The sequence below is a fragment of the Dasypus novemcinctus genome, chromosome 9 (genome assembly GCF_030445035.2).
Source record: "Dasypus novemcinctus isolate mDasNov1 chromosome 9, mDasNov1.1.hap2, whole genome shotgun sequence".
NCBI lineage: Eukaryota > Metazoa > Chordata > Mammalia > Cingulata > Dasypodidae > Dasypus > Dasypus novemcinctus.
The window spans coordinates 6,664,107-6,684,639 of record NC_080681.1 but is presented as its reverse complement, the minus strand read 5'-3'; the positions used below and the strand labels follow the sequence as shown (position 1 = coordinate 6,684,639).

General features: G+C 55.4%; 1 long non-coding RNA gene across 1 annotated transcript in view; it reads left to right on the top strand.

The window, feature by feature from the left end:
* LOC139439641 (uncharacterized) overlaps positions 1–13,900 on the top strand; it is a 64,550-nt gene extending 50,650 nt beyond the window's left edge. The window contains exons 2-3 of the long non-coding RNA XR_011649587.1: positions 6,238–6,320; positions 10,884–13,900. This is a non-coding gene — a long non-coding RNA (uncharacterized lncRNA). The remainder of the gene's footprint in view (positions 1–6,237; positions 6,321–10,883) is intronic.
* The last annotated feature ends 6,633 nt before the right edge of the window (positions 13,901–20,533 follow it).

Sequence of the window (20,533 nt, the reverse complement as noted above, 5' to 3'; positions counted from 1 at the left end):
GAATAGCATTATATAAAATTATTCCATATTCTTTTTCACAGTTGTGTAATTCTCCAGTATGTGGACATATCCTGGTTTATACAACAATTTTGCTATTGATGAACATTTGATTCATTTCCAGTCTTTTACTCTCTAAATAGTGATGCAATGAATGGCCTTGAACATCCTCTTTATTTTTTATTTTTCATTTTTTAGGAGGTACCAGGGATTGAACCCAGGACTTTGGACATGGGAAGCAGGTGCTCAACCACTGGGCTACACTTGCTCCCCAGTGAGAGCTGGCTTTTTTCTTTGTTTTTAGCAAGTACCAGGGATTGAACCCCAGACGTCATACATGGGAAGCAGGTGCTCAGTCACTTGAGCTGCTTCCGCTCCCCTGACCATCATTTTTGTATTTTTGCCAGTACATCTGTGCCGTAGATTCCTAGAGTGGGATTGCTGGCTCCAGGGGCCGATGCATATGGATTTTGTCGAGCTCCCTCTACAGGGGCTACGGGCAGGCCTCTCAAGCCTGGCCCCTCCCACCACTGCCCCCTCACGCCCTTGACCCTGCCGCCCACCGCCCTTGACCCTGCCGCGTGGTGCCTGTGTCCCCTCCAGGGTCTCAGGCTCCTGACTGCATACCCAAGATGCCTTGCCTGCCTCTGGCTCCTTGGATTTGGTCACTCTCAAATTCTAGACTTTCGGACCTCGTAGCAGGCTTTAGCGCAACCCACAAGCCTCCCCGCTCAGTCCCCAGCACCGAGGAGGGGTTCGCCACCCACGGGTGCCCCTCGGGTCTTTCCTCTGAAGGGTTGGGATACTAGTCTCCACCATGCAGGCGGGAGCAGGGGCTCTTAAGGGGTCCGTGAGCTTGACCTGAAACTCAAAAAAACCACACCACATCATCCTTGTGTGGACGTGTGGGCATATTCATTCAATAACACACAGTGTAGTGTGGACTCAGCAAAGGTCCGTGGTTCTCTCTCGACTGGCAAGGGGGTCCCGGGGAGAAGGGAGGCTGGGAGCCCCGGCTGGGGGAGCGCTGGGCCTGCGGGGGGACCTGGAGAAGGAGCTCGCCCCGGCCGCAGCGGGCCTGGCCTCAGCCCGCAGGCCGCTCCTCAGGCCCCAGCCGCTCTGGGCGCGCAGCGAGGCGTCCCTGCTGGGCCGGCCGCTCTCCACCCCGTGCCGCCCCCTTCCCGGCCTCCCCCGGGGAGGCGGCCCCCTTGGGCCTGGTCCACGTCCCTGCCTCCTCGCTCCTCATTAGCAGTGATTGCGTTTCAGAGACTCAAGAATACCCAGCCCCGGACAGACCTGGGAAGCCTGACCAGGACCCCTCAGGAGGCGCCGAGGCTGGGGGCGGCCTGGGGTCGAGTCAGTGAACTCCAGCCAAGCCCTGGCCGGGTGCTAAGGATCCCCCCCGCCAAGCCCTTGTGCCCCCGCGAAGCCTGCGGCTGCCTGGGGAGGGGCGCGGCCGAGCTGCCAAGCCCCTGCCCGCCAGGCGCCCACCCCTTCCCTCCCCAGCCACCTGGGAGCTCCACCCAGAGGGCCTGCCGGGGTCCCCAGCTCCCCGTCCGCTTTGCTGGCCCTGGGAACCGTGAGGGGGACCCTTACGTTCTGTTAACCTCCCCGCCTTCCAGCTGACGCAGGTGCCGAGTCCTGGGAGGACTTGGCACGCACGTGAAGCGGGGTCTGTCAGTGTTGCAGTGGCGCACAGCAGCGGGCAGTGCGTCTCCTTATTTTTTGTCAAGCCGCTGGGGGTCCTCTGAGCCAAACAGAGTTGAACCTGCATCACTGTTAGCACCTGGCCACAAGCCCCACCTGTCCCCCCGCCGCCCCCAGGGTCAGCTCAGGCATCCCCGGGTCACTGCCAGGTCTCTGGACCTGGGAGCACTTGCTACATTTTATGGGCACAGAGGTCAAGGGGGTGCTCCAGAGCATGGGGTTCAGAAGTAGCAGGTTTGAGACCAGAAAAGGAGTTTAGAAATCTCACTTCAGCAAAGCAAGTGCTTGGCGACTTGACTGAAGACTGGCTTTCCAGAAAAATGTCCGAAGCAGTGAACCTTGAACTTCAGAAAAAACTGTAAAGTACTTGGCCTTTCTCATGTGTGTGTTTCTTTAACCTTAAACAAAACAACTATATATATATATATATATATATATACTTTTTTTTCCAGGCACTTACAGAGTGCTACTATGTGCCAGACTCTTCTAAGCACTTGACAAATAGTACCTAATTAAATTCCTCAAAACAACCCTGTGAAGTAGGTGCTGTAGTATCCTGGTTTTATAGATGAGGACACTGAGTCACAGCAAGATTAAGTAACTGGCCCCAGGTCAGCAGAGCCAGGATTCACACCCGGGAAAGTTTAGCCCCAAGCACTGTGCAAAATCTACCGTAAAGCACGAGGCATCTATGGCAAATGGTACTACTCTACTAATAAGAGGGTATTATCACCTCCCACAGCTTCAACTCCTCTACCTGTTTACTAGGTAAACGCTGAAAAATGACTGCGAATAAGCAATCGTTTGGAAAGTGACCCATTCCGGTCAAGTCAGGGGTACAGAGCTCCACAAAGCAATTGCAAGCGCCTGTCTCTGACGCTCCCACCCGCCGCGTCCACTGTCTGACTGAAGGTCTGTACTGAGAGTGACTGCTCGTTTTGCTGCGGCCCGACCCTGGAGCCGGGCTCCTCGAGGAGCTCGTGCGCAGGAGCTGGCTCACGAGCGAGCCCAGCCAGGTGCCTGGGACCCACGTCCCATCCCATTGTCCTGTTTGCTGCTGCTCACATGGAAGGTCGTGTGACTCATAAAAGTAACGTTTCTTTGTGGAAAATGGACTCCACAGAAGGACAACTGCTGGAATGGGTGATGGAAGCAAAGAGATCTAAGAAAAAAAAAGATCACTGATACCTCGAACTAGACGTCTTGAACAAACTAGAGGGGGCGTCAGTGGGCGGTGGCTCAGGGCGTGCCAGGAGCAAGCCACCGTAGGCTCCGCACAAAACCTAAGAATAAGCAGTTTGCGGCTCTGCAAATACCTGTCTAAAAAAGGGTGAGAACGCTGAGAAGGTGTAACCCTGAGGTGTGAGCACATTTAAAGGGAACAGGAGACCTGACAGAAATTTTGTGCAGTGGGCGTCTTGGCAACTGTGAGAACTGACCGAGGTCTGGGAACGGAGGCGTCAGCACTGTTCTGCCTTAGTGCCCAATTTGGTGGGTGCTCAGATCCTGGGCACTCTCACTTTCTTCAGGGAAGAAAGCAAACGGTAGCATCTGGGGCTAAAGCAACCCCAGGACAGAGAGACCTGCGCCAACGAACCCCCACAGTCGCGGGTTCAGCCAAAGGCTAGCCCAGCAGGCAAAGGCTGCCCCAGCAGCTAAAAGCTAGCCCGACAGGCAAAGGCTAGCCCGGCAGCCAAAGGCTAGCCCGACAGGCAAAGGCTAGCCCGGCAGCCAAAGGCTAGCCCGACAGGCAAAGGCTAGCCCAACAGGCAAAGGCTAGCCCAGCAGCCAAAGGCTAGCCCCACGCTCCTCTTGGCTGGCCCCCTTTCCCCAGTGCCAGCCCCGTGCCTGTTGCAAGATGGGCAGGGTCAAATTTGCTCACTCTACACTTGGCCCCAGAGTCCCTGGAGTCCTTGCCCTGCTCGATCCTCTGCTTTCCCACCTTCAGTGTTCCCACAGGACCTTTTCAATATAGAAAGGGACTCATCAGAACAGCTTCTCTTCAGGCCTTATATTTAACTTGCCGCGGAGCCAACATTCATGGCATTAAGAAGGAACAGTAAGAGCAAAGGCTCCACCGACAACAGGGACAGCCAGCGAGCTATTTCGTGCACAAATGGTCCTTTGCCATTCTCATCAAGCTGAAAACAAAAATCCTGCAACCACTGACTAGCAGCCAAAGAAGTTAGATATCTAATTAAGAGAATTGGAACGGTTTTAAAGTCGAACACTTCAAACCTTTGCCGATCAGAACATGTTCAAAGTGGGGATATTAATAAACAAGAATTATTATTATATATAATCCATTTACAGACCTCAGCAGAAGTAAATGCACAGATGCTCATTTTTTAAGGAAAATGTACATTTAGTCATTTCAGGTCCACTTTGGCAGAGGCTTGACGCCTCAGAGGTAGAGAATGTGTGTGTGGGGGCTGGGGGCACAGAATGTCGGGGAGGTGTCGTTTGCCAGGAAATGGCCATTTCATATTGAGCGAGGAGGACACAGAAATGGGAGTCCAAACCAGGTTCCCTGATGAAATACAGGACAATGAATAATATTTTTAGCATAAGTCTGTCTCAAATATTATACAGGACATACTTATATTAAGAAATTATTATTGTTGGAAGCAGATGTGGCTCAAGCAATTGGGCACCCACTTCCCACACAGGAGGTCCCGGGTTTGGTTCCTGGTGCCTCCTAAAGAAGACAAGGAGATGGCGCAATGAGCAGATGGCGCAATGAGCGGATGCTGCAACCAGCAGGGAGTGGAGGTGGCTCAAGCAGTTTGGCTCCTCCCTCCCACATGGGAGGTCCCAGGTTCAGTTCCCGGTGCCTCCTAAAGAAGACTAGCAAGACAGTGAGGGAGCCATCTCGGGGGCGGGGAGGGGGCGGGGGTTAAAAAATTATCTATTGTTTATCTGAAATCCATATTTTACTGGTAATCCAGTGTTTTGATTTGCTAAATCTGACAACCCTAAATCCAAGCTATGCAAGTAACCCCCACGACCCAGAACCGTAGCTGAGTGAGGGGCCGGGAGGAGAATCCTAGAGGGGTCAAGTGCTGCAAAGCTGTGTGAAAATTCGAGCCTCCGCTTCCTCGTCTGAAGAGTGTGGAGAACACCACCAGCAGAGCTCGTACTGCAGAGTTACAAAGCACCCCACCGGCTGTCACATTCGACGGGCTCAGAGAACACGAGGTTATGTGTATGGACAGGCCTGTAGCCCGCGACCGTACACAGCAGGCCCTTGATTTGAGTTCTTATCTCTAACAGAAAGAGAGTTATTAGACAAAAATAGCCCCCAGCTATGAGTATCTACAATATACCAAGCACTTTACAAACATGATCTCATTTAAATCCCATTGTAACCCTGCAAAATAGGTCTTATTAGTGTTTTTCTAAGTTTGGAAACAGAAGCTCAGAGCATTTAATTAGTGTACCTAAAGATATATTACCTATCAACGGGAGAAATGGAGTTAAAACTGGTTAACTCCAAACTCTGTGCCCTTTCCACTCCCTCACTCTTTTCCCCCAGAATTTGGTTCTAGGCAGGTTTAATCTTGCTAAAAAATAGAAGATTATCCTGTTTGCCTCTTCTTACCTCTTCACTTGAAAGAAGGGGTTTTCTTTTCCTGTGGGAACACATCTGTGGTCTCCTGATAAAGTCAGTGGAAAAATGGGATCTGCATTTTAGAAACTGAATTTACTGCTGTCAACCTCACTGACAGGTCTGCTTTGCATAAAATAAACTATACTTGTGAAAATTTGAAATCAAGAAATACATAGCTCCTTTGGGCAGCTGGCAGGAAGTTAAATAACAAACTCTAGGTTCTTTACAGGCTTCTGCTTTGTCCTATTAATCTCTCCACGACCACCACTCCATCTTTTTAAACCTCATCAGAAACGCCTGTTGCTCTTTTACCCTCACTTGCTTGACTAGTGAGAACAGAAAATAAAATGGTAGGCAGGAAGGCTGCCAAGGTGCAAAAAGAGACATCTTTTGTTTGTTTGTTGTTTGATTGCTTTAAGGATTTATTTCTCGCCCCCTGCCCCCACCTCATTGTTTGCTTTCACTGCTCTCTGTGCCTGTTCATTGTGTGCTCTCTGTGTCTTGCTCATCTTCTTAGGAAGCACTGGAAACCGAACCTGAGACTTCCCATGTAGGAGGGAGGCATCCAAACACTTGAGCCACCTCCACTCCCTGCTTGTTGTGTCTCTCATTGTGTTTCCTCGTTGTGTCGTCTTGTCGTATCATCTCGCTGCACCAGCCCATCCCGTCAGCTTGCTGTCTTGCTCGTCTTCTTTAGGTGGCACCTGAAACTGAACCCAGAACCTCCCATGTGGGAGGTGGCGCCCAACTGCTTGAGCTACATCTGCTTCCCAAAGAGATATCTTTTGAATGACAATAATTAGAAGTCAATATCTCTTTCAGCAATACCAGGGATCCTGTTTGGGGGTTTCCCCCAGGAAGGAAGACTTCCTTTGAGAATGCCTGTGCTGTGGGAGAACATGACTAAGTGTTATTTCTTGCAGGCATCGCTTGGGAGAAGACATGGGAGCAGTGTCATGCCAACGAGCCCAGAATGGGAGCTCAAGATGAAGCGACAGCACCCTCGGTAACATGGAATGCTCATCACTCACAGCTTGAAGAGCTGTCTGAAATGTCAAATTGTGGGGAAAGGGCCTCCCTTCTGGCCATGTATTTTCACTCTACGCTTTCCCAGGATGAATTTACCTTCAACTTCTTTTATTTTTATTGGATAAAGATGCCCTAGAACTCTGGGAGCTTTCCCCAGTCCTGCCTGATTCTGTACTGCACTTTTGGACAGAGCAGACAAAGCCGCCTCCTTACCCTGCCCCTTACAACAAGGGCTTCTTGAGAAGGGCTCTGAGGCACTCCCCATGGCCCTTACCCTTTTCCCTCGCAGCCCTCTCCAGCCTCTTTCCCTTTCACTCTCCTTTCACTTTGTCAGCAAAGCTCGTCTTTCCTGGCGAGATCCCAGCGCTTCTACTGATTGTACATTTCCCTTCCAAGCCCTGTTGGAGCTGGTCCCCACCCGCCTCTCGTGACTCCCCTCTTTCACACCGCGCCTCCACAGGGCCCACACCCCTCAGCAGCCGCCCTGGGCGCCCTCCTCCCGCTGCTCAGGCCGCTCACCGATCTGAAGCAAGGGCACTTGACCTTGAGTCTGCATCTGAATGTCAGCTGGAAAGCTGTTTACCAGTCTGTAGGCCCCAGGGGCCTTATTTGCACCCTGCACTTACCTAAGCAGCAGCTCTGAGCCCCAGGGGGCCTTCCAGGGCTCTCGGGCAAGGACGCAATTAGGGAGCTGGGGGCCCTTGTTGCCAAAGTCAGTTTTCAGCTTCCAAAAACAAGCCTTCTGAGGTGATCCCAAGCCCTTCCCCTTGTTTATGTCAGCAGGCTCTCGAGTCTGAGATTCCCCTTTGGGCCAAAGCCCTCGCTGTGGAGCTGCAGGCCTCCTGAGCGCCCTGTCAGCAGATCGCGGGGCCCTCTTAGACAGCGCTTCTGAGCTCCCACTCAGGGCAGAGATGGGGAGACCGCACCGGCCCCCCCAACGCCTGGGGCTGCCAGACACTCCTTTCTTTTATCCCTGTGACTACAGTTTCAGGGGCTGCCCCACGGCCACTGGAAGAAAGCTGAGCTCCCTTTAGGTCTGTTTTAGATCAGGTTTCATCTAAGGGGATTCAGAAGCCTTAAAAATCTGCTCCTTGGTTGTTTTTTGCAGAGTTTGAAGAAAGGGCTGATGGCTCTGGCTTTTACTTTTTTTGTTGGTGTGATAGTCTAGTTCATGCTCCTTGTCGTGTGGCTCGTTTGAGGGGGGAACGCTCTGGCACAGTGCCCTGATTGGGTTCCTACAGCTCTCCGTGCAAAATAATTAACTTGTCATCATAAACAAGTGCAGCTGATGGTGGAGGTGGTGGTGGCAATGACCATGGTGGCTATGATGGCGGCAGGGGAAGTGGTAGTGACAGTGGTGGCAATGAGTGGTAATGGTGCTGAGGGTGGTAGGAACAGTGCTGTGGGTGGTGGTGGTGGTGACTGGTGACGGTAGGGGTGATGGTGGTGGTGGCAGTAGTATGGTGACAGTGGTCAGGTGGGGGGTGGTGGTGATGGTGGTGGTGATGGTGGTGGTAAAGGTGGTAGTAGTGATGATGGTCGAGGTGGTTACAGTGGTGATGGTGATGGTGGTGGTGGTAATGGTGGTGATGGTGGTGGTGGTGGTTACAGTGGTGATGGTGGTGGTGGTAATGATGGTGGTGGTGATGATGGTGGCAATGGTGGTGGTGGTGGTGGTGGTGGCGATGGTGGTGGTGGCGGTGGTGGCGATGGTGGTGGTGGTGGTGCTGATGTGATGGCGGTGGTAGATCATGGTGGTGGTGATGGTGATGGTGATGGTGGTGGTGGTGGTGGTGATGGTGGTGGAGGTGGTGGTGATGATGGTGGCGGTGGTGGTGGTGATGGTGGTGATGGTGGTGCTGATGTGATGGTGGTGGTAGATCATGGTGGTGGTGGTCATGGTGATGGTGATGGTGGTGGTGATGGAGGTGGTGGTCATGGTGATGGTGATGGTGGTGGTGGTGGTGGCAATGGTGGTGGTGGTGGCGGTGGTGGCGATGGTGGTGATGGTGGTGCTGATGTGATGGCGGTGGTAGATCATGGTGGTGGTGGTCATGGTGATGGTGGTGGTGGTGGTGGTGATGGTGATGGTGGTGGTGGTGGTGCTGATGTGATGGCGGTGGTAGATCATGGTGGTGGTGGTCATGGTGATGGTGGTGGTGGTGGTGGTGATGGTGATGGTGGTGGTGGTGGTGATGATGGTGGTGGTGGTGGTGGTGGCGATGGTGGTGATGGTGGTGCTGATGTGATGGCGGTGGTAGATCATGGTGGTGGTGGTCATGGTGATGGTGATGGTGGTGGTGGTGATGGTGATGGTGGTGGTGGTGGTGGTGATGGTGGTGGTGGTGGCGATGGTGGTGGTGGCGATGGTGGTGGCGATGGTGGTGATGGTGGTGCTGAGGTGATGGTGGTGGCAGACCATGGTGGTGGTGGTGATGGTGACAGTGGTGGTACTGTAATGGTAAATAGAAGTGGTGGAGATGGTGGCTGTTGAAATGATGGGGATGAGGAAGGCAATGAAGAAACAAGAGGACAATAAGGATAAAGAGGAAAGGGGAAGGTGCTGGAGGGGAAGAACTCATGTCCATCATTTCTCCTGATTCTGAGACCCTCACCTTTAGCCCTGAGCTGAGAACTCATCTTGTCTTGAAAGATTGTCCAAATAGCATCCCCATCCATTAGCTGCCACATTAACTCTGCCTTTATTGGATTCAAAAATATCAAGTTTTTGCAGGCAATGGGAAGATAGGAAATGAGGAATATACAGTAATTTCTCACAGAGCTTCCCAGGATCAAGGTGCTTGGAAAGAGTTTCATCATCCTTACATGTTAACTCATTAGGTCATCTTGACAATCTTATGGATAGGAAAAGAATACTAAAGATGATGACAGTGCTTTGTATCCTAGCCCTGCTTGCGGGAAAAGACATGGACTTTGGAGTCAGACAGACAGATGAGGGTTCAAATTCCAGGTTTCCCATTGTCTAGTAGCATCTACTCTCTGAGCTGGACTTTCCTCATCCATAAAATGGAAATAACGCCTGTCTGAGCGTAGATTAAATGAGATAGTGTATGTGATACATGCAGAGCAGAGCCTGGCACATGGTAAGTTCTGAGTAAATATCTGTTCCTTTGGTGCTCACACCATTCCCAGGATGGGATCCAAAGTAAGATGATACTTGAGGCAGTTTTGTTCTAACTTCCTGCTTCTCCTATCCTAGAACTTAGCCAGAATCAGTAGGCACTTCCAGTCCTTAGTCACTTTCACAAGCCACATTTGTACTTATAAAGAATCATCTTGGTTCCTATGACTTAGAGTAACACAGCTTCAGACATCAAAACAACAAGGAAAAAACAGAGAGAGTTTAACCACTCAGTTGGTTGTTTTTTCCAAATGCTCCCAACTGGCTTTTTCCACTGAATGCACTGACTGATATTTTGGTTGACTTAACATGTGAAATGATTCTATAACATTTTTTTCCCCACTGTCAGAATGTTTTCACTGATATCTGGCCCAAGTTCCCTTTGCTTATGTCATTCCATTACTCCTACTTACGCCGTCTGGTACCTGAATAAAACATCTAGATTCCACCATTTGAGTTTGTTCCTTTCAAATATTTATAAACCATAGTCATGACTTCACACAGTCAATCCTATCCATATTTAATATTTTCTTTATAAACAAGTCCTATTTTCCCTAAATCATTTATTTCCTCTGCTAAAATCTTTCCAAAATTGCTGTAGCGTTAAGATGAAGAGATGCCCCTAAGCGGATTATTATCAGACAGACTAAAAGTCCTTCTTGGAATCTGGAATTCATTTCAAAAGTGCAGATTTTCTGACCTCATTGCCATTGATTCTGATGTGGCTCTGGGGCAGCGTGGGGTCCAGAAATGGGTATTTTTAACAACCCTCATTCTCCCCCAAACTCCAGGGCATTTTGATGTGAGGTCCCTATAGATTTCACTTAGTGGCACATCAAACTTAGCATGATGAAGAGAAATGTAAGCTATGGCATTTCTGCTTCCTAATTTGCAGTCACTTTCAGACTTGTCCTGCTGAGATTTTATATGAAAGTTACCTGGATCAGAGTTTTAAGTGTCTCCAAATCCTTCAAACACTTAATTCCTTGGCTTACCTCTGCCCATGGCTAAGCACATCCCCTGAGAACAGATTTTGCTGGTTTAACTCCTAGAAGGCAATCTCATTTCCCTGTCTTCAAGATTCTGACTTGAGGAAGAGGCTATGGCTCAAGCAGCTGAGCTCCAGTATACCATTGCATCCTCCCGCCCTCCTGGTAAAATAAGAGAGAGTCGCAGAGAGGCGCAGGCCCCCGCCCGGTCAAGCTACACGCCAAAAAGTCGACGAGGCTACCAGATGGAAAAAAAGAAAGCTTCTGGGCTGGGTGGGGACAGGGCTGAGGAGCTCATGACCACCCCATGTTCCTAGAAATCTAGTATATCGCGTCCTGAATGATGACGACTCCTATCTCTTTTTTGTGAGACTATGACTCCCGTTAATGATTCTTCATTTTTTTACAGCATTTTGTGGTTCACAAAATATCTCCACCTCTATGATTCCATTCAATCCTCACAACAGCTCTGGGGAGGCGATTTGCCAGGTATCGTCGCCACTTGACAAATGAGGACGTGCAAAGAGAGAAGAGCTCGTCCAGGGAGTTATGACAAGCAAACAGAGGGCCAGGACCTAGCTGGCAGATCCTTCCCACGCCTCTGACTCTTGCATTATCTAATCAGCAGCTTTGGAGATGGTAAATCAATAAAGGAGATGTCGGCTTCATTAAGGAATTTGCCCCAGCTCTTTGGAATGGGTACGGAAGATTCAAGTAGGGTATTTTCAACCTACTCTTCAATCACTGCACTGATATTGCCACTGTATGAACCGTTCTCAATTCCACTAAGTTTTAGTCCGAAACCTGAACATGAAGGTGTGACAACTTATCACTTTGTGGAGAGTGGACCTCGTAAGCTGGTGGAGTCAGGCCGGGACGGAAGATGTGCACACAGAGCCCTCTGGCAGAAGCCGGAGAGGCAGGGCTCGGGGTTCCCGGATACGCCCTGGGCCGTGGGGCTGTTATCAGTCCGTGGATCATGACTGAAGTATTTATTGGACACTCACTATCTCCAGAGTCCACATTCGATGATAGAAAAGGGATAGAGGAACGCAGGTGCTCAGGGCCTTGTGAGTCTTTGGACTTGCTGCTCGTACCTCCCTGCATTCATTCGTTCGTTGAATAAGCATTTATTGGGCACTTCTTGGGAACCCCACACCGGGCCGGGCACTGGGCTCCAGCAGCGGACAAGATAGACTGGCCCTGCGTCACCCAGAGCGGGGTGCAGATGCGGCCCCTGGCGTGATCGGCGCTGGGAGAGGGGAGGGCCCGGTGCCCTGGGGCACCTGCAGGAGGCGTCCAGAGGTGGGCCTGAAGTGCACTGGCCGGGGGGCTGCGCTCGCACGAGACCCACTGCTTTGACTTGGACCAGGGCGTCCTTGGTGTGTCACGGGAGCCAGCTGTGGGCCCGGCCCCACCCGCCTTGGCCCTGAGGGCCGGCAGGAGTCAGTGCCTTGCGCTACGGCTCCCTGGGCCTGAAACACTTCCCCCTCCTCCTGCGTCAGCTGTTAGAGCACACACCGCCCCCCTCAGTCCCCAGCCGTTGCTGCATTGGGGGCATGTCATGTTCCACCTCTGTGCCCCCTAACACCTGCAGATCTCTACCATCATCTCTGTCACCCCCACCCTCCGTCAAGTGTCTCCCCCATCGGTCCACAGGCACTTTTGGTGGGGCCTGTGTCGTTTACTCTGTACTGCCTGCACCCAGCCAGCACCTGAAACAGAGCCGTCGGTAAATGTCCTTCGAGGGCACAATGAATGAACGCCCCTGGCTGTCAACATCTGGCTAAGGAGGAGGTGCAAGGTGAACCTGGACAAGTGAAGCTACCTGAAAACAATTAGGTGCAAGTCAACACTTCAATATGTGAAGTCGTGAGGCCACCCCTGCCCCCCCCGCGGCTGTTTCCAGCGCCTCCACTTTATCTTTATCTAGAATGCATACTCCCGCGTGGTCGAGGACTGTGCCTCCAGGAATGAAATGTGTGCACCTGTTGTGTAGGTTTAACTTCCTCTAAGGAGAACAGTATCAGAGAAATAATTGGAATCATCACTAATGGTACTATCCCACCCCAATAAAGAATAAATCATTTCGGAGCTGCTCGGGGTAGGGTCTCTCCGAAATGGGGGTTGAGTGGATAGGTTTCCATCCAAAGGCTGCCCGAGTGGGCTGAGGGAGACTCTTGGGGCTGGAATTAGAGTGAGGTGAGCAAGGTCAAGTCGCCAAGTGCAGGGTCAGATTTATTACCGTTTCTGATGGTTTGATTGTCATGGATTTTAGGGGCATTAATTTTGGTATTTTTAAATACCACATTGAAACACGGTCCTGATTACTGAATCTCTGGTGCCCCCTGACTATCGGGCCTCTCCTCGGCCCCGGCTGCCCCGCGGGGACCCTCGTCCCACGACACCTGTTGAGGGCATACTCCAGGCACCCTGCGCGGGGGGCCGCCTGTGTCCAGCCCCCCACCCCGGGGCCCGCCTGCCGCTCCCAAGGCTCTCTGCTTCCCCTGCCCTCCCGCGGGCCCTCCCAGCAGCCTGAGCCTTCTCCACCTCTCTCTCACCAAGCCGACTGCGCCCACAGCTGCCTCTCCCCAGCCTCGCTCGCGCTCATCAGCACGGTTTCACCTCCGACACCCACACTTCAACACCGCGTGAGGAGTGCTTTGTCTACCGCCCCCTTCCCCATCCCCAACTGCCCTGCTTTATCATCTCTCATGAGAGCCCATCATCTGGGCAGGAAAAGATTTTCACTGTCATCAAGAAGACGATTCCCAGGAAGAAGATGTGCCTCAAGTGACTGAGCTCCTGCCTACCACATGGGAGGTCCTGGGTTTGGTTCCCAGTGCCTCCTAGAGAAGACGAGCAAGACAATGAGCTGACATGATGGACAGGTGCAGCGAGCTGATGCAATGAGATGACGCCACAGGAGACACAGGGAGGAACACATAATGAAAGACACAGCAAGGAGGTGGCCTAAGTGATTATTGCCTCCCTCCCATGGGGGAGGTCCTGGTTTCAGTTCCTGGTGCCTGCTAGGGAGAGGACGTGCACACAACAGACACAGCAAAATGCAAAGAACGAGGGGGAGGGGAGAAATAAATAAAATAAATCTAAAAAAAAAAAAAAAGACACCTCCCTTGTAGAAAAAGTCTCTAAATCCTCCACAGTCTGTGTTACCGTTTTCCGCCTCCAAAAGTGTCTCCTGGATTCTGTAAAGAAGTTGCCAGATTGAAAAGAAAAAACAAAAAACAAAAAATTTTTTAAAAGGAAAAATAGAGAAAGAAAGAGATTGCCAGACCAGAGTAAGGTCTGCCTGCCCCGGCTGGCTGTGCGGTCGAGCTGCCCTGGCTCTCGTGCCTTCCCGCCCACCACACGCCGGGCACGCGCTCAAACCCCAGGGCCTCTTATAACGTTTCACGCATCCCGGCTGCTCCCATGTGGCAGACGGAGAAACGGAGTCCCCGTCAGACAACGTCACCTCCACCTGCCGCACGATGCCACATGACGGATCTGGACTAATACAGAGAGGTACGCCCAGTCGGTCGGTTTGTTTCTTGTTTTCCGCCCTAGCCCCGTGTTCACTCCATTACGCCACGATCCCCGCCTGCCCCCTCCACCCCAGGCCCCCAGCAGCTACCTGGCCGGGCAGCCGGGGCCAAAGCAGGTGCTTCAGCACAGCAACTCTCACCCTTCCAAACATCCAAGTTGCTCTTCGACCTCCGCAGCAACCCATGGAAGAACCCTCTCCCTCTTCTTCTCTCCTGCTTGAACGTTTGCCCCCACTCTCCCCAGCCCCCCGCCCCGGGCTCTCCCCGGCTCCCACGCGGCGCTGCTGACGGCGGGCTGAGCTGCAGCGGCCTCTCCTCGGCTGCTGCGTGCTGTCGAAACACGGGCGCCGCGAACGCGTGCGTGGCTTCTCCTGTCTCGGCGGAACGTCCTCAGAAGCTGGGGACGCTGTTTTTTCCGCTCAGGCCTGCGGAATCTGCAGTCCCAGAGCCTGTGGGGGGTCCGGTCCTGCAGAGGAGCCGTCGTTTCCCGCCCCTGCGGATGGCATGAGCCCCGCGGTGACGGTGGCACGTCTCCACGCCCAAGCCCGGGGCCAGCGCGGGGCCGTACCGGCACGCGGGACACGGTAAGGCGAGCAGCGCAGCGCCAGGCCTGCCTTTTCTGGAGATGGAAGCCCTGAGCCCTTGAGGGCCCAATGGGTTTTGAGGTTCCTGTGGGGGGGGCAGTGCCAGGAACCAACAAATCACTGTGACCCCCATCGCCTCGGTCGGCATCTGAGATCCCCATGGAGAGCGGCGGGAAAGGCTGTGTGGTGGGGCAACCCCGCGGCCGACGCGGATTCGGGGGCCCCGGGGAATGCCATCACTCGGGGCTCTCCAGGAGGCCTCGGTGGAGCCTACGCTTTCGCCAGACCCCACTTGGGGGCCTCACATATATCATCTCGCACGCCATGGGGTCGGTGTTCTCTGCCCCTTTCAAAGGTGGAGAAAGTGAGACTCAGAAGAGAAGATCGTGCAGCTCTTAAGAGGTGGGACGAAACCCAGGGCCTGGGTCGTCTGATTCCACAGCGCGTGCTCTTCACAGCCCCACGCTGCCGGCGTCGGCGCTCCCGGGCCAGTTATGCCAGGGATCCCCAGCCGGAAGTCACCCCCCTCTCACTCACCCGCCATTTGACCATCTTTACTGAGCACCTACATTGTGCCTGGCCCTTTGTCAGGCACCGGGGCTTCCCGATGAAGACGTGGAGCCCGCCCTCATGAGCTGGCGTTGATGGAGGAGCGCCAGCAAGCGAGCGTCCACTGAGGCTGGGCAGGTGCGCGGCGCGAGGTCACCTGGCGTTGACGGAGGAGCGCCAGCAAGCGAGTGTCCACTGAGGCTGGGCAGGTGCGCGGCACGAGGTCACCTGGCGTTGACGGAGGAGCGCCAGCAAGCGGAGTGTCCACTGAGGCTGGGCAGGTGCGCGACACGAGGTCACCTGGCGTTGACGGAGGAGCGCCAGCAAGCGGAGTGTCCACTGAGGCTGGGCAGGTGCGCACGGCGCGAGGTCACCTGGCGTTGACGGAGGAGCGCCAGCAAGCGAGCGTCCACTGAGGCCGGGCAGGTGCGCACGGCGCGAGGTCACCTGGCGTTGACGGAGGAGCGCCGGCAAGCGAGCGTCCACTGAGGCCGGGCAGGTGCGCGCGGCGCGAGGTCACCTGGCGTTGACGGAGGAGCGCCAGCAAGCGGAGCGTCCACTGAGGCTGGGCAGGTGCGCGGCGCGAGGTCACCTGGCGTTGACGGAGGAGCGCCAGCAAGCGAGTGTCCACTGAGGCTGGGCAGGTGCGTGGCGTGAGGTCACCTGGCATTGACGGAGGAGCGCCAGCAAGCGAGCGTCCACTGAGGCTGGGCAGGTGCGCGCGACGCGAGGTCACCTGGCATTGATGGAGGAGCGCCAGCAAGCGAGCGTCCACTGAGGCTGGGCAGGTGTGCGTGGCGCGAGGTCACCTGGCGTTGACGGAGGAGCGCCAGCAAGCGAGCATCCACTGAGGCTGGGCAGGTGCGTGGCACGAGGTCACCTGGCGTTGACGGAGGAGCGCCAGCAAGCGAGTGTCCACTGAGGCTGGGCAGGTGCGCGGCACGAGGTCACCTGGCGTTGACGGAGGAGCGCCAGCAAGCGAGTGTCCACTGAGGCTGGGCAGGTGCGCACAGCGTGAGATCACCTGGCGTTGACAGAGGAGCGCCAGCAAGCGGAGTGTCCACTGAGGCTGGGCAGGTGCGCGGCGCGAGGTCACCTGGCGTTGACGGAGGAGCGCCAGCAAGCGGAGTGTCCACTGAGGCTGGGCAGGTGCGCGGCACGAGGTCACCTGGTGTTGACGGAGGAGCGCCAGCAAGCGAGTGTCCACTGAGGCTGGGCAGGTGCGCGGCGCGAGGTCACCTGGCGTTGATGGAGGAGCGCCAGCAAGCGAGTGTCCACTAAGATGGGCAGGTGCGCGTGGTGCGAGGTCACCTGGCGTTGACGGAGGAGCGCCAGCAAGCGGAGTGTCCACTGAGGCTGGGCAGGTGCGCGGCGCGAGGTCACCTGGCGTTGATGGAGGAGCGCCAGCAAGCGAGTGTCCACTGAGGCTGGGCAGGTGCGCGTGGCGTGAGGTCACCTGGCGTTGATGGAGGAGCGCCAGCAAGCGAGTGTCCACTGAGGCTGGGCAGGTGCGCGTGGCGCGAGGTCACCTGGCGTTGACGGAGGAGCGCCAGCAAGCGGAGTGTCCACTGAGACTGGGCAGGTGTGCGTGGCGCAAGGTCCACTGGTCCAGGGCCAGGTGTGCTGAAACCCAGCTCACGGGCCACGAAGCCACGCGCCCGCAGAGCCGCATCCTCGCAGAGGAAGCACCTTTTAAAAAGCTTCCTGAAGTACACTACGGCGGCTATCTGGGCGGTCCCATTTCCCTTCAGCTTTTCAAGCCAGGGCCACCCTGAAAGACACCCCCGTTCTGCAGGCGCAGCCCCAGTGCTCAGGGAGTGAGTCTACGCCAGAGCGGAGCCTGCACACTAAGGAAACCAACGGCCAGACAGGAGGTCGCCGGTCCGTTCGACTCCCGCCAGTGTCCACGCCCACTGTCAGGGAAGCCTGATCAATCAGACCCCCACCCCCCGCTCCCCTCACCCCACCCCCACCCCCACCCCTGCAAAGTGCCGGGGTGAACGCCCCCTCCAACAGTTCCCCCAATTCATGCTCTCAACTCAGCAGGGAACGGAGTCCCTTGCTTGGCCCTGGGCCTGCAGACCTTCTGCCCACAACTGCCAGACTCCCAGAGGTATCGCTGCAGAGGGCGAGGGAGAAGAGCAGCAACGGTGACAGCAAGCCAAAGCCTCAGGAGTGAGGAGAGTGTTCCTCTTAAAAGAAACAGGGAGCGGAGGTCGCTTAAGGGGTTGAGCACCCACCTCCCACATGGGAAGTCCTGAATTCGGTTCCTGGTGTCTCCTGAAAAAAACAATGCAGAGGAGCTGATGTAGCTCAGTGGTCAAGCACTGGCTTCCCAAATAAGAGGTCCCAGGTTTAATCCCCTGCCCTGGTGCCTCAAACACAAACAAACAAACAACAACAGCAGTGACTAAAGGAGAAATGCTTTAGGAAGAGGGATGAGTTCCTTGTGGCTAACAAACTAAACAAAAAAGCCAACTCAGGGAGGCCAATGTGACTCCAGAGTTGAGCTCCAGCTTCCCACATATGAGGTCCCCGGTTCAATCCCCGGGGCCCAGTACCTAAAAAAAAAAACAAAAAAAGGACAAGTCCTCAACCCTAAGATAAAGATCAGGAACGAGGACAAGAAAGAAGGAGGCAGATGGAAAGAAGGGAAAGAAGAGAGAATCAAAGTTGGTGGAGGGCCAGCCCGAACGCCTTGGCATCGGCAATAAAAAAGTCCAGCTACTGCAACTAGATGGATACGGATTTCCTTTGTCTCAGGACCTGAAGCGGAGAATGTCAGAGCCGGAAAGAACCTTTGCACGCTCATCCAGCCCCTCACGTTCCCGCTGAGGAAAGAGAAACCTCGGGGCCCCCGGGGGTGTCCCCAGGTTTCCTTCGGCCGTCATGGAGGCAGAGCCACGGCCAGGTCCAGGGTTTCCTGAATCTGAAGCCAAATGATTCCCACCACACCTGCGCCCCTGCTATTCCTGCTGTCAGGGGAGAGGGGACATTTGCCGTGTGGGGCTGCCTGGTTATTTGGCACCTGCCGCCCGTCAGCCATCCTAGCTCCGAGGCTGGAAGGAAACACGACCCTGCTGGTGTGAGTTTCGGGGGAATGGAAAATTCCAGGGCAGCGAACACCCCTCCAGGTATCCTTCTGCATCGGCCCTGCCTTCCGAGGCTGCCAGGCCCTTTGGTGCCCCCACCGGTTAATATTTCACTTTGGCGAGCCTTCAGGGAACAAAGAACACGGAGCTGGCCTTGAGGGGTCAAAGGTGGCAGCCCGTGGTTCCCGATCCTGCTTATAAATCAGAACAGAGAATGCACTTTGGATAAGGAAGCAGCTCGCTCTCCTGCAGAACAGCTGGGAGAGCTAATCATAGAAAAGTCTGCTATTTGCGTCCGCCTGGCATTTGAGTTAGGCTCACCTACCTGCGTCCCGCAGATGTGAGTCACGCTCCGCATTCGTGAGTGAGGAGGGCCTAGGGGCAAAGGAGAATTTCTCCTGGCAGCCGGCTGAGCGAAATGCAGAGTCCAGCAGTGACCTTTGCAAGGCCGTCGCCCCAGGATGGAGAAAACTCATCTGGTAGCAATGTCAGCCTGATTCTCCTGTAGGGGAAGGCGCCTTCCAGGCACTGCCTAAGACCCTCCCTGAATTTCCTGTGTCCAGGCGCCCAGTCAAGCACAGGGGACAACAGGCTGCCCCCTCCCTGGGGACCCACGCTCTCTCCCGTCTCAAGGGCCTGGGAGAGCCAAGCAGGCGCCGTGGGAGATTAGCTCCCACATGTCAGAGGGCCTCCTCCCCACTGCCACATTAAGAGGCTAAAGAGCTGTCGCCTTGGGCTGCGGTCACACGCGGCAGGGCGGTGCAGGCAGATCCTCTCCCAGGCTTGGCACCGGCCACCCTCTGAAATGCCACCCCCCGGACCTGCTTCCTCCAGTGGCCCCTGCGGTCCAGAGGGCTCCAGGAGGTCAGGCTGGGCCTGGGCACCCCTCGTCCCCGGAGCCCCGGCATCGAGCTCCAGGCCGCAGCTGGAGAGGCGGCCCCACGCACCCTGACGGTGCAGACCGTGCGACGACTTCCAGCTCTGCGCCCCAAATAAAGGGGCGTCTGGATGCCCCGGGCCCGGAGGCCAGGAGAGGCTCAGGTCTACTCCCCACTGGGCTCGGCTTCTTCCTGTCTTCCTCTCCTCCTGCGCTCCCAAGCCCGAGCACCCAGCGAGGGCCCCGCGCACCACACCGCGGGCGTTGGCAGGCAAGGGCGGCCCCCGTGGACTTAGGCCACGCGCGCGCTGGCGTGTGCCATCAGTGAACGCCTGGGCCCCCCGGCTGGCGCGCGAGCTTCTGGAGCCTCGACTCTGTGTCCACACGCGCGGGGCACGCGGTCAGCACGCAGACAAGGGCGCCGCGTGCACACGAGGCTTGAGCACGTCTCTCTGCCTCCTTGATTCTCCTTGCGGCAGAGGCTGTGTTTCCACGGGGTCTCACGGGGGCATTAGGCGGGGCGGGGCCGCGGTCAGTGTGGTGGCTCAGAATTGCCCGATTTGAGGACAGCGTTTTCTAAGTGATTCCCCGTTATGACATCACAGGCATGGGCAAGAAGCATGCCATGCACTCGGGATTTACAGGAACGGGCGCCCGACATTAGACGCTGTGGACAAATGGGCTGATCCGAATCCCAGTAAGCAACGCGGCCACCCACTTAGAAATTAAGCTTTGTACCGTGCTTCGTGGGCTAAGCGCGGCCCTGCGTGGCAGGCATGGCGTTCGAGCTGCCTTCCCGGTGGAAGGGACGGGCCCACCGCGAAGTCACTCCTTTCACAACGTCTTGTCACCTACTGTGTGTTAGGCCCGGCGCTACACGCTGAGTAAAGCAAGTCGCAGGTGGACCCTGCCTGGGGGGGCTCCCAGCCTGGGGGGTGGAAGGCGCCTTCCCAAGTTCCCCTTACGCTGTCCGCGTGCTGCTTTCGAAGGATCCCGTCAGCGCCGCAGGAGCGATGAGAGCTGAGCAAGTCCTCCTGGGGTGGAGAGGATGACTGAAGCGCGGGCAGCAGCCTGCTCTAGGCGGGCAGGTATTAACAGCGGCACCAGCACCTGACGGCGCTTTGGGAATGCGGCAAGATGCCCGGCTCCTCCTGGCGCCCACGGAGGCCGGGCTCAGGGTGGCCTCCTTGGCTGGGGACGGGGCGTCCCCTTCGCTCAGAAGTCAGCTTGTCTCAAGGGCTCTTCCTATGTGAAAAGGGCTGCCGGATTCATCTCCCCCATCGGTCCCAGAGTTCCAGCCACGGGTGAACGAGCCTCCCACGCGCAGGACAGAAATCATCACTGGAAAACTGGACCCAAGGACAACGAGGGATACCCGCAGGGGCCCGGCAGGAGGTCCTGCCGGACCA